Genomic DNA, 13,705 nt, shown 5'->3' with positions numbered 1-13,705 from the left:
CTTTTCTAACTGTGAGATGCCAGCTCTACTTAGTAGGAGTGTGAAAGTCAATGAAGATAATTAAAGAACTGGAGCACTTTCCTTATGAGGAAGGGCTGCAGTGTTTGAAATTTTTTAGTTTAGAGAAGAGACGTCTGGGGGGGGATATGATTGAAGTTTATAAAATTATGCGTAAAAGAAAATGTTGACAGAGAGAAATTTCTCTCTCTTTCTCATAGTACTTTCATGAGGGGCATACATTGTTAAAATGTTAAGAAAAAAAGGGGGGGGAGATTTCTGCACTTTTTTCAATAAAGTTTGATACACATGCTGTAGAATTTGGGTACAGCCTCTCACCAGAGCTGTTAGTTAAAACAAAGAACTGTAATTTTATTAGTAGAGAGGCTTTGCTTAAAAGAAGGGAGAGATTAGGATTAATAAAAAGAAACATTTCTTTACGCAATGTGTGATTAGTGTTTAAAATATGCTGCTACAGGAGGTGGGGACACTAAGCTGGATAGCTTTAAAGAGGGTTTGGACAGATTTATGGAGGGCTTGAACTATGGCTACAATTTTGATCCTCCTTGATTTGGGATGAAAGCAAACTGCAGAAATTTATGACATGCTCATTTTGCTTAAATATGAAGCTGTGTTACTGGAGACAAACAGATTTGAAGTGTTAAAACACAGACTCACATTTAATTTGTTAGAGAAAGAAATGAAAATGTAAATGTTGTACAAAAGATTCAAAGTATTCATATATAAGGTTATTTAGACCTTCAAGAAAATTATAGAAAGAAGGTCTTTTGAAGACCACAAGGGAAATCTTTGGCACCTGAATGGTTAGTGGAAAAAGTTCTAGAAGCTCCTAGAACTACATGAGCTACCAAGTATTAGTGCTACATGTCAAAAGGACATCAAACAAGGTAGCTCTGAAATTTTTAGCTGGCCAAGTAGAAAGAAAAAAAAAATATTTGAGACCTTAATATATACGGAAGAATTTTGTTTTAAATGGAGTTTTAGAGTAATAAAGGAAAGGCACAATGAGTTTGTGTGGATGGAAACAAGTATTAAAATTTTGGAGGCAAAGGGGAGACTGTCTAATATCTGGTCAGCCAAATTTTGCGAGGCTTTATGCATTAGATCCAGGCATTACAAAGTTAAAATACCAGGATGAAATGCTTTTAGGGTGTCATACTTTTTTTGGGGGGGAAAAAAGAGGATTCTAAGATAGAAGGGGAGAAGGAGAAAAAAAGTTGTTCTAGAATCAGGGTGTGGTTTATAGGGAGATGATCATAGGTGGGTTGGTAGAGCAGTAGCCTGTTTGGTACCTTGAGGTAGAAACTTTCCCACAGGGTATCAGTATGTTGGAAAACAATAAATGTTTTTTGATAAAGTTTTATAATGAGGGATAGGAGTAGATAATTGTAGAATTATAAAATTTGTAAGGGGAAAAAGGGTTTGTGTTTTTGTAAAATGTATTAAATATATATAGTTCTTTGAAAGTAATATAGGGGGAAAGGTCAAGGGTATGTAATTATAAAATATATGTAAAGAAAAGTTGGGAAAAGTAGAAGTAGAACATGCATTAAATATAGTCAATTCTGGCCAAGTTAAAAGAAAAGTCTATGCTTAAATAAAATCCTTCTTTAGTTTATTCAGAGTTCAAACATAACCATGGGATTATACTTTTTGTTTTAAGTGATGTGCAACATTTTTGTATGGGATGTCATCTTACCACATGAGGGGTAATTTTGTCAATGATTGTTATTAGGAAATGTGCTGCTGGTCTGGCCTTTGTTTCTGTTTTGTTTTCACGGTAAGTGACTTTATCACACCAGATCCTGGAGTCCAGATCATAAATTCTTGCCTAGAGACTGAGTCCTGTTGAAACACTGAAAAGGAAGAAGTCCTTAGAGGCAATGGGGCCAGACCTTATTAAGTGCTGTTGGCCCGACAAGAATTATCAATGGGAACAGAGCGTGGATGAAACATTATATACTGAATGCGCCATTTGCCTTGAGCTGAACTGCTGTTATGCATCAGACAGCTGTTTAAACTGACTTTGAGAAAAGCCAGACAACAAACTGAACTTAAATTTTTAATATTTAACTTCAGGACATTGACAGTTGAAAACTATAAGAAGACAATCTGTTGGATACTAGAAGAAATTATAGAACTTTGCTTTTATTTAAAACCCCTTTGACTTCCTTATGGACTTGATTTGAAAATGAAGGACTTTTATTGTAGAAATGGGAGAAATAAGAGTTTTTTAAATAGTAGGAGGTGCACTAATTATTTATCGTTATTATGAAAAGGAAAGCTTCTAGCTTCTAAGACTAATAGATTCCTGAATGCGGTGGTAAGAATTATTAGGACTAGGGCCACCACAGTATATAATTGGTGAAAATAGTGGCAATATTGTAATCAATTCTTTTGATATAAGTGGTGTCATATAGTACATACACATTATATTGAGTAGTGTGGGGTTACCTTTTTTTCTAGACAGACAGGATATTTATAATAATGAGTTTTATAAGTAATAAGGTTAATGTTATTTATTAGTAGCAAATGTTTTAAAATATTAGGTATGCTCTAAGAGGCACTTTTGTGAGAGATGGGGTTTATTATATGTGGCTTATTAATTGAATTTCACTATTTGGTTAAAAAAATGTCTTTATGTTTATTTTAATGGTGACATAATAATAGGTTATTATATGTATTTGTATGCAATGTTTATCACCTTTGGGCAGTTGTGCACGTGCTACTGCGGTAATAGGTTCAATAGCTTTAGTTACAGAAAAGCACACTTATTTTAGAAAAGCACCAAGTTAATGCAGAGAAACATAATAAAATTTTATGGGAGTGCAAGTTTTAGTGGCTTAAAACAGTATGAAAAGGAAAAGGATGGATTGATATGTACACATATAGAATAGAAATGTTTTAAACCATATATATATATATAATTAGCCTGCACAAAGGGTGGAGCATGTTATATAAAAGAAATCATGCCCAGCTAGCATCCCTGCAGAGCTTGGAATTGAAGTTGCTGAAAATCAGGTAAGCACAGGGAATGTGAGAGAGTGCCAAGAAGGCAGCTGACACTAGCTCTAAGTTAGAAAGGAACAGGGCCTCTCATTTAGAATTAGCTAGCAAGATGTTCACAAAATAGATAAGGATTAGCAGAAGACTTGATTGCTATAGAACTGTGTACATGAGGTGTTTTTAGACTCAAGTTACATTAAAAATATGAGATGGAAAGGTGTGGTAAGAGGTGGGATAAGATGACCAGGTCTGTACGTTTACTTGACTCAACCCAATGAGCAAGAAACGGGGAGGTATGTTTTTGTAACTATAAATTATGTTACACAAGCAACAGCCCCTTTGAACCTCCTCCCTGTTGCTAACAGAGGAGAGTTCCCTCTTCTGCGCAGAATTGAAACAATAAACTCTGAACACTGAAGAAGCTTATGGATGGTTATTTGTGAGTAACCGGACAGAGTTTTAGCTCTGAACACAGGGCTCTGCCCTGTCCCTAACAATTAGACAAGGAGACACTGTCTGGCCCAGCAAACTGCGAAAACAGAGTGGGAATTTAAATGAGAAATTTGGTTCTATGAAGCCTATTTTCAAAGAAAATTTATGCTGCAACTGGTTTTGTAGCTTTACTGAGAGTCAATGTTGCCTAAAAAGGATCAACCCTTTTTCTGAGACAGCATTAATGTGCTGCTAATGAGCTGAGATTTTTTAATGGGTGGCCTGATGAAAAAGTTAATCCTACAGTGCTTGACCCTTCCCAGACAGTAACCCCCATGCCTCCAAAGGAAAGATCTGGAGATAGCCGTTCCCTCATTCCATCCCTGTTTAGAAAAGGTCACAACCTCTCCATACTCATTTGTGATCCCTCAAAGGTCAGGACCCTGAGAGCTAATGTGCTGGCCAAGGGAATGAAAAGTCCGGATGTTGGCAAGGGTAGAGAAATGCTAAGAAGGAGGGAGTTTCAGGGACTTGCAAAGAGTGACCCTTGGCAGAGGTCGTTGGTGAGCCTGAGGGATGTAGCCCTGGGTGACAGTGTCTAATTGGTTTTCATGAATTATGTTGCAAAGTGAACAGTAGGGCATTATGATCATTTGGAGATGTTGCATACATCTCTGAAGCCCTTTCCTGCTAATGTTGCCTATGAGGAGCATTCCTGTGGCTTTCTGTTGATCAGTAAGTATCTATTTAACATCAGGTCTTCAGTGCAGTTCCCTATGGGCCTGTGCATGTGCAGGTTGGCTGTGGAGAACTGACTGGAAGGCTTCAGAGCATTTGGAACATTTTTCCCTCTGCTCTGTGGGGAGCCCAGATAGGGCTGGTTTGTTGCCCAAACAGTCAAGGCGGGAAAGCACTCCTCCCTCAGTTCTCTCTTTGCTATTATGGAGAGAGGACAGGCTTCAGCTGAGCACTCTGTTTACCTCAGAAGTTTCCTTTTTGTCTTTTTTGTTGATATGGCATTATTCAAGAAATGCTCAAATTATGGAACATAATAGATGTCTGTTTTACTCACTGAGTCGTTTCTCCAAGACATGCCCATCTTGCCTCCTTTTTATTCCAAAGGATGGACACGAGCAAGCATTCAGGCTTAAGGCTATGCTGTGGGGGAAATCCCTCATTTCCATGGATGCTCCCACAGACAAATCTTTTAAAAGGACTTGTAAGCCTTCAGTCTCCTCAGTCCCAAAGGTTCTATCTGATTCGACTTCTTACTCTGCTTTAGTAGCCAGGCGGGGAACTTCTGAGCCTCCCTTAAAGAGACTTTTAAAAAGGAATAGATTACCTCTCAGCCTAAGGCTAGCCATTGTCTCAGCAATGCACTCATAATTGATGCATCCACAGTCTGATTCCCCAGTTTGTCAGCTGGCTGTTTCCTCTTGACATTGATCATCATAGTCTCTCAATGTTATGATTGTCCTGCTTGAGGTCAACAGTCTCCTTGAAGCTCCAGCTCTCCTCGGCATCGAACATTTTTTGTCTTCAGTGATTACTTCTTGAGACTGAAGTCAGAAAGAGTCCCAAGCTCCTCTGAATCTGAAGATATCCTTTTCTCTCTTCTTCCTCAGAGGGTGACATTTCTTGTTTCCTTATGTCCTTTGGATTGGAGAAAGAGATAGAGGTCTACTCCTCACTCATTCTTCCCACCTTAAACTTTTCAGACTCATCCCTGGTAGTCTTCATGTGGTTGCTGTAATGGGATGCATTTGCTCCCACAGGCTCATTGGGACATGCCTTATATCACAGCCTGTCCCACCATCCTTCAAAGACAGCCAACAAGCTTCCTTCAACATCAGAACTTGAGGAGGCTGCAGCTACTTCACCACATATACATCTGGAAGTTTCAGGACAATTTATTTAAAGGAGTCACCTGAACATCTCCCCATCATCCTACCATTTTCGTCATTGGTTGAGGGGCTTCTAGTCCTTCACTATGAGTTTGAAGGCGTTGCTTGGAATCTCAGTCTGATGCACATAAATCTCTTAGAAGTCGGGCAATCAGATACACTTTTGCAGCCATAGTCATGGAAAAATATTTGCTTATTGTGATGGGCAGCACAACAGCAAAGTTTTACATCAACAAGCAGCAGAAGCACAACTTCCATGTTCCTCTGTGCAGAGGTTTCCCAATTGTGGCAATGGGCCATTCAACACAACATTTCCCTGTCAGCCTCCATGTGACAAAAGAAGACAACACTGCAGAGATTTTCTGGGCTTGACAGGTTACAGCAAGTGGTCTTTCAACCTAGACTATTTACTTCTTTTTTTCCAAGTAATGGGGATTCCTTCATGTCATCCCATTTATTTATTTCATTAGATTTGGTAGATTTGTGTTCTGCTCTGAAGGCAAGACATTGAAAACAAAGATGCACTTATTTGTAACTGCTGTTCATTGAGTGTCTTCTGTGGGGGCACATATCCCTCCCTCCTTTCCCTGCTATGGGATGCTATTTACTACAATTGTGCTGAGCCATGAAGAGAGAACTGGGGGGAGAGCACTCTCCCCACCTCCATCAATTGACCATTTGGGCGGGAAACCAACCTGGTTTGTGCAACTTTGTTTTCTATTTGGCTAACTTCTGGTGGCACAAGAGTTTGTAACCTTTCAGGCTGCACAGTATATTTCCTTTGGCAGAATGAAATTGTTGTTGTTTCCCTTCTGTGTAGAACCATGTTGGACTTCCAGTGATGTGTTTTTTTCCCCTAATGGGTAATAGTTTAGGCATGATTTAAGTTTGAAATTGGCAGATAAGATTGTACCCATGTGATCTTTCTTATGCCCAAACTGGGCTTTCAGTTGCTTGGCATACAGTTTATCAAACTGGAGATCAATAGGTATTGTGCAGGCATGGTAACATTTCACAAGCAGCAGCATTGCACACTGGAGAAATTATTTTCACTATAATTCAACAATTGGAGCTATACTCTACATGTGCTCTGCAGCTGGGAATCAAACCCGGTTCCTCCAGATCAGAGTGCACCTGCTCTTAGCCACTACGCCACTGCTGCTCAAAAGATTTAACATCTCACCCCTTGCTGGAATGCCATACCAAAAGAGAACAGAGACTAGGACAGTCAAAAAGCTACAATATAATTTCTTCCTTTCAAAGCCGGAAGACCAGAATGACCCAGAGGAAGACAAACTCCTAGGCCCTAGGGCAGGGGTAGGGAACCTGCAAACATAAGTGTTTAGGGCTGCAGTTCCCATCAGTTTCTACCAGCATGGCCAATTGGCCCATGCTGACAGAGGCTTTGATGGGAATTGTAGTTCAGACCATCTGGGGGCTGTCTCGGAAAGCAGAGTCTCTACCCCTGCCTCTAGAGACTCGACCTCAGGAAACCAGAAGGATCTCTATTATTCATCTTTCTTGCATGGGCAATAGCCATGAAGAACTAGGTCTTTACCTAGCAACCACACATAATGTGGTTGTGAGAAGTCCCATATCTGAGAACAAAGTAATGATGAGAAGTCCCATCTCTGAGAACAAAGTAATGATCTAAAAACATCAAGACTTCTATAAGTGTGTGTATGCGCTATCAAGTTGAAGCTGACTTCTGGCAACCTGGTAGGGTTTTCAAAGCAAAAGACTATAACAGAGGTGGTTTGCCACTGCCTTCCTCTGCATAGTGACCCTAGCATTCCTAGTGGTTTCCTATTGAAATACTAACCAACGCTGACCCAAGATCAGGCTGATCTAAGATCAGGCTAGCCTTGGCCTTTCAGGTCAGGACACCTTCAAGAATTATTCTCCTAAATGAAATGTCATTTTAGATAAATATAGAATTTGGAGGACTGTGTGTTTTCACCTCTTCCTTTAATCTTTGCTTGGTCTGAAGCTTGACAGAACGTGTGCACTTTTAACATTTCTTTTTATTAAGTTGATTGCTCAAAACGTGATCTCTGTAAAAAGCAATCCAACCAGCTATAAAAGTGAGCTTGCTATCCCTTGAGCATGATAATGCAAAATCACAAAAACCATCTTTGTGCTAGCTAGTATGAATGAAATGAGAGACGCGGCAACTAGGCAGAGCCCCTGAGTGACAATGCAGATAGTTAATAAATCGAAGATGACACTAAGCCCCAACATGGGCATGGGCAGCCCAAACATGTCCTGCGTCCCTGGCCTGGTACCCTTCCCAAGCAACCTGTCTAGACCAGGGGTAGGGAACCTGCGGCTCTCCAGATGTTCAGGAACTACAATTCCCATCAGCCCCTACCAGCATGGCCAATTGGCCATGCTGATGGGAATTGTAGTTCCTGAACATCTGGAGAGCCGCAGGTTCCCTACCCCTGGTCTAGACCAACCTCCTGGGCAGATATAGATGTGAGCATGGGCTGTTACATGCCACCGTGGTGACACATGCCACCCCAAGGCCTTCTCTGGCAGTCCAACACCATATCCTAATGTCAAGAAAGGCTGCTGGGAGGCAGGGATCCCAATTGGCAGGTGCCAGCCCTTGATGGTTGGCCTGGCAGCCCCTGACATCAGGAACAGCCACTGCGGGGGCAGTGACATCTCCCGGGGGGGGGGGGAGTGTTATAGGCTTGCCCACAGACAAACCCATCATAACATGGAGTGTGCCTCCACCGCACTCCCCATCTTGTCCAGCTGCCCAGAGGTTGGTTCAGCCATCTTGTTTGCCCTGCTGACAGATCGGTGAGGGGTTGTGGAACCCCTTGCCAGGACCCCAGCTGGCAGGGGAGTTCCCTGGTGCTGTCTGGCTTCCCTTTCCACCACCACCCTTGGTGCCTGATCACAGATCCCCTCCCTATTAGAAAAGAATTTTCCAGTTGGGGAGGCATGTACAACCCCATAGTGCTGATTGATGCTCCTGGACAACTATGGAGTGGGTGTTGTATGCACCCTGGTCTGCCACCTGCCAGAACCTTCCCTTTCCCCCCACCCATAATTTCATACTTGCAGCCCTCTCCCTTTCCCTAACAGAAACATGACAATGTCATAGTTGGGCACACAGAAACTTTATTGAGGGGATGCCTGTCTCCAAACCACTAAGTTGTCTTGGCTGCTGACCAGCCTTGCTCCACTGCATAGATGCTCTGCATGGTGCCTGCTGTGCAGTGACTTCAGGTTCACTGGCTCTGGTCACAGTGAGTCTCTTGCATGCTGAATGTATCCACAATGATTGGTTGGCCTTACAAAACATGATGGACACATATTTTGGGGAAAGCAGCAATGGCACACGAAGCATCAGCTGTAGCCTGAAGGCTAAACGCTTACTGTGCATTCTTTGGTTTGCTATAGCTGCCCCAGGAGCCAAGTGAGCAGCAGTGGTGCCACTGGCCCAGTCCCCATGGGCTCCCACTTTCTCCAGCTCCTGGTCATCCTGCAACCATCCTGTTCCATCTGTGCAGCCATGACTTCATTCTCCTTTTCTGCTGCTCCATCGGGGATGCTGTCCCCTGCAATAAGATGACACTGTTGTTATAGGGGCAACATTTGGGCCAGAGGGACCAGGGTCCCCTCAACATGGGGGTGGCCCAGCTGTGGCAGTCATGGGTTCCTGGCCTTGACCTCCCACCATGCAATCCAGCCCCCTGCCCTTTTCCCACACACTCTCCTGGGGCCCACTCAGCAGCAGGGGGGCAACAATTTGCCCTTCCTGCGATGCCTACACTGTTGCTGCCAACTACCAGGTGACCCTGGCAAAGCCAGGCAAGGGTGGAAAAGGAGCTCACCTACAGGGGTGGCATCTCACCTTTCTGTTAGCTTTCTGGCTGCTGCTTCTCAGCTTGGCTGTGGGAATGTTCAGTGGGAATGTTCAGCCACATAGGTTGGATTTTGCTTTCCCAGGAGGGTTGCTGTGTGCTGGGTCAGCTCCGCAGTGCAAAGTCCCAGTCTATTGTGCTAGAAGCAAGCCCAATGTGCAAAGTGTTAGACTGATCATGAAAATGTTAGCTCTGAGTGCTTGTCCCTCCACCAAGGGTGCCCAATGTTCACGCTCAGTTTGAACATTTGGTAGTTGTCGGACAGCTTCCCAGGCTGTGCACCTTACCTGCCTACAACGTGTGTGTGTCTGGATAGATGTTTACAAAGGGAGAGGGGCCCTGCTATTGGCTACTGCTCAAGGGGCTGGGTTGGTTCCCATGCCACCCCATTGACCAGCTGCTTGGTTCATTTCCTGAGCTAACTGTGGCCATGGAGGCAGGACTACACCGATGAAGGGCAGTCTGATCATACATCTTTATGGTCTGTTCCATGGTTTTTGCTGTCATAACTTTGCACTGGACTGAAAGGGCTTGAGGAGATATCGAACATCTGCCCCACCTTAAGGAATGCCCCCTTTGGTGCCAGCATGAACCCCTGTGCTGGAGGTGCACTGCCATGATGGCTGCATCAGCACCTCTTCATTACGTTTCACGTCATCACTCCTGGAGTTAGTGTATGTGTCCTGGCATCATTGTAAATGCCCCCTACACTGGCACAATGGCATTTACGCTGGCATTGGGGTTATGCTGCCTCCACAGCACTTCCCCCTACCCCTTTTGAATTAGGCTGTTCTGGCAACTGAACAAACTGGGTAAAGTAAAAATAAAGCAGGAGATAGGAATTATATCTGCATACATTTACTCAATCTGCATGCCTTTTGTTTGCAATGTGTTGATAAAAGAAGACTGCACCCTTTCTCCCTTCCCAGAGGATATCAGAATATATCACCTTTTTGTCCCAGTTACTTTTGGAATGACTGCAAATGGTGAGAGCCACAGATTTGTAGAGCAAGGAGAAAAGATGTACTGCTTGCTTAAAGATTGACACATGGAATGGTGCAATACAGAGTGTTCCAGTCTGTTCTGATCTCCTTTGGATTTTGAGCTTGGTAGAACAGTCTCGTGTTTCAGCTTTTGTTCTCAGCTACCATGAGGACTAGAAACATGATCTTTTAAAAATGTGAAACTTAGGTTTTTGTCCAAGTGGGAATGCTTTTTTTTTTATTTTGAGATATTTTAAACCACTTTCATTTTTAGGTGCCAGCATTCTCAAAGGAGAGGAAACACTCAGTCATACAATGTCACAATACTGGTGAAGTACTTCCAGCCCCCTGTTATTTAAAGCCCATAGAAATGAACTGTTTTCTGATTATGGTAAATGCAAATTCAACCACCACCACTCCCACACCCAGAACATCCAGATGAGCACCTGCTCTGACCTATTCCATTATTAATGAGAAACCAGTTAGCTAGCAGCACTTCCTAATGAAATTCAAAGGGACATGGGATGGGTGGAGGGGAGAAAAGCCCACAGAAGCTGCATTTACTGCTTTCCCACAGATCTTAGGTAGCTGTCTCCTGCAAAGGAGGCTGTTATTTGATGAGGTATAAGGTAAATGTGTCTGGGACACAGCTGCTATGAATCCCAGGTGCGAAGATTGGCCTGAACTGGCAGAAAACAAGCAGAAAACTTCAGTTCAATCCATCACCTCTTTTTATACTCTAGTGCAGGGGTAGGGAACCTGCGGCTCTCCAGATGTTCAGGAACTACAATTCCCATCAGCCCCTACCAGCATGGCCAATTGGCCATGCTGGAAGGGGCTGATGGGAATTGTAGTTCCTGAACATCTGGAGAGCCGCAGGTTCCCTACCCCTGCTCTAGTGGCTCCATATTTTCACATATATGCTTACTATGAAGCAGGAAAACTCTTTTTCAAACAGCAGAATCTTGTAATCATAACCTCACTTGTAAGACCAAGTTTGGAAATACATTGCAGTAGCACAGAATTGGTATTGTTTCTCTATTATTTCAGTTTCTAGAATCTCAGAAACAGTTAATTCTTTCTAGTCCATTTAACAAAGTTTCTAGTCCTCGTGGGAACAGCTTTAAAAATATAGAGGCCATTTCTGCTGGGGCGTGGAGGAAGGGGATGCCCTCCATGTGGACTTGAGGATCCCCCAGCACTACAGCTTATTTCCAGACTACAGAGATAATCTCCTCTGGAGAAAGTGGATGGTTTGAAGGGTGACCTCTATGGCATTTTATCCCGGTAAAGTTGTTGTGCTCCCCAGAACACAACCCTGAATCTCCAGGAGTTTCAATACCTGGATCCAGCAACTCTACCCCACATTCCCCACCTGCCACTAGTGGCCAGAGAGGACTGAGCTAGCCTGAGCCATCCAGCATAGTGCCTCACAACAGAGTGCCTTAAACAGAGTGCTTTACAATTTTCCCCAGCAAAGTTTTAAAAATATATTATGTTGCGACTTATGAATAAGAAATAGGTCTAAATATCATATCGTTATTTTTTATCATTTTCCTCCAGAGGTCCAACTGCTGCAACCGTCCCCTGAGCTCACTGTTGCTTTTATTCAGACTGACCAAGAACAAGCTCTATATCTCTTTCACCGTACTTTGCCTCGCTGCAAAATCCAGGATCTTCACAAACATGTACACAAACGGAGCACAATGATGCAAGATAAGCAACTGCAGAATCCCATCTGCCAGTCGTATTGATTTTCATAGCCTATTTAGAGCAGAGGATTAGCCACAGAATGTGCAAGTTTCTTTGGTACAGTGTGTGAATAATCCTGGCTACAAGTATTCTAGTTCTGATATTTGTTCCCATGTTTCAGCAGCATCAACCTTAGAGACAGCTCCTTTCTCCCAGCAGTGAGAGGAAAGCATTACACGCACAAGGAGGAGGAGAAGTAATTGGGAATATCTGAGACCAATGGAATCAGAACTGGGCTGAGCATTAGCTCTTTCCCCTTTTGTTGGTATTTGATTTCTGGGCTTGGCCAGAAGCTCTTGGCCCTTGGGTCTTAGCCCACTGCTCACAGTTATGACCTGCACAAGTCATGCTGACACCAGCAGCACTATCTTAGGACAAACTTGTGACTGATGATTTGCTTCTATGGCACCCTGCAGTCTTTTTTTGGTTTTGACTATTTAAATTGCATTTTTGTGTCACTCCATTGCATAAAGTAATGCTTTGAGTACCCAGGGTTAGGGGTGAAATAGTTAATTAAACAAACACTATTATTATTTATTTGCAGTTCAAAGAATCAATTTACAAAAAACCCCATAAACATTATAAAAAAGAACAACATTAACTGTAAAAAAGGACACCCATCATTTATAAAGCATATTAGAATGATCCAAAGATATGTGGAAAGCACACATCAACACTAAACTTAGTCTAATCCTGACTGCCTCAGAGAGGAATTTTGCAGCTGCAAGGGTAATTTTTGGATACCTGTCCTCCAGCACCAAATTTGACTAATAATGCAAATGGTAGATTTTTCCTATGTGATATTAGAAGCAGAATCAACTCCTGTCGCAGATTATGATACCAGTTACAGAACAAAAGGATGTGTTCCATAGATTCTTTGTCTGTGCCATTGCAGGGACAGACTCTGGCCAAATAAGGAGTTCTCATAAATAAACAAAACATTGCCATTATGGTTGTCAGCTTTGGGTTGGGAAGTTCCTGGAAATCTGGGACTGGAGCCTGTGGTTTGGAGAGGAGAGGGACATCAGTAGGATATAATGCCATACAGCCTACCCTCCAAAGCAGACATTTTCTCCAGGAGAAGTGATCTCTGTAGTCATCATTGTAATGGTTCCAAATAGGCAAGCAACTTACTTCCAACCAATTGCCACACATTCCATCAGGGGTCAGCATCTCAGTCCCCTGCCCACTCTCCCTCTGAAAGAACAAGCGGGGCCCAGCAAGGCACCTTCCCACCTGGCAGGCACCAGCCTGCCCACGCCCCGATTAAGTCCATGCTAGGGGAACCGAGTAATACAGATCCCCAGAGCAACTATTAGAATGTGAAGCTAAGATGTACGATCACAGCTGTGTGTATTCCTAAGCCCCCTAACTGATTTGATACACACTTGTGAGCTTTATTTAATTGTGTCCGATTTTCTTTTCCTTCTCTCGAGTTTAAAAACCTTGCTACCTGCTTTGGGCATTTAAAGAGCAGGTGACCAGGAACTGTAGTCGGGGCCCAGTGAAAGCATCTACGTTGCATGTGAAACACACAGGCACTCTCTGTTCTGCTCCCGAGATTATCAAACAGTTCAGTTAGTGCCATATGCCCATAGGCTTGCTTCAGATTCTACATGGTTTCAGATTCTCTGAATATATTTCATAGCAACTGTTTTATGTCCAGCAAACTTTGTGTTGAAGAAGAACCTGGCCCAAGATTTCCATGCTGTCCTAGTACTACATAAAT

The sequence above is a fragment of the Sphaerodactylus townsendi genome, linkage group LG08 (assembly GCF_021028975.2).
Source record: "Sphaerodactylus townsendi isolate TG3544 linkage group LG08, MPM_Stown_v2.3, whole genome shotgun sequence".
NCBI lineage: Eukaryota > Metazoa > Chordata > Lepidosauria > Squamata > Sphaerodactylidae > Sphaerodactylus > Sphaerodactylus townsendi.
The sequence above is the reverse complement of the archived record's forward strand: the minus strand, read 5'-3'. Positions refer to the sequence as shown.